The sequence below is a fragment of the Fulmarus glacialis genome, unplaced genomic scaffold (genome assembly GCF_000690835.1).
Source record: "Fulmarus glacialis isolate BGI_N327 unplaced genomic scaffold, ASM69083v1 scaffold31652, whole genome shotgun sequence".
NCBI lineage: Eukaryota > Metazoa > Chordata > Aves > Procellariiformes > Procellariidae > Fulmarus > Fulmarus glacialis.
The window spans coordinates 8957-9229 of NW_009196442.1; the positions used below are offsets into that span (position 1 = coordinate 8957).

The 273-nt window shown below is 66.7% G+C and overlaps 1 protein-coding gene across 1 annotated transcript in view; it reads right to left on the bottom strand.

Annotated features, from left to right (window-relative positions):
* The window catches only part of PIK3R2 (phosphoinositide-3-kinase, regulatory subunit 2 (beta)), a gene marked incomplete at its 5' end in the record, with an annotated part of 6990 nt that overhangs the window by 6366 nt on the left and 351 nt on the right, over window positions 1-273 (bottom strand).

The window sequence follows — 273 nt, forward strand, 5'->3', positions numbered from 1 at the left end:
GGACAGCCAGTTCAGTGGCCCCGTTTCTCCCCCACGGCACAGATCCGGGCTGGAAGCGCTTCCCAAACCCCAGCACCCGTCGGGGTGGGTAGGCATCCTGCGTGCAGACCCAGCACTCTCACCCCAGGCCTCTGCGCAGGACGGCGCAGCGGGGTCAAGCCCGGCTCTGGGGAACAGCGACTCAAGCCAGGGAGGAGCAGGAGGCCCCCCCTTCTGCAGGCAGCTGCGTCCTGCATGTCCCACGGAGCTCGGTCCAACGCAAACAGCTTTTAA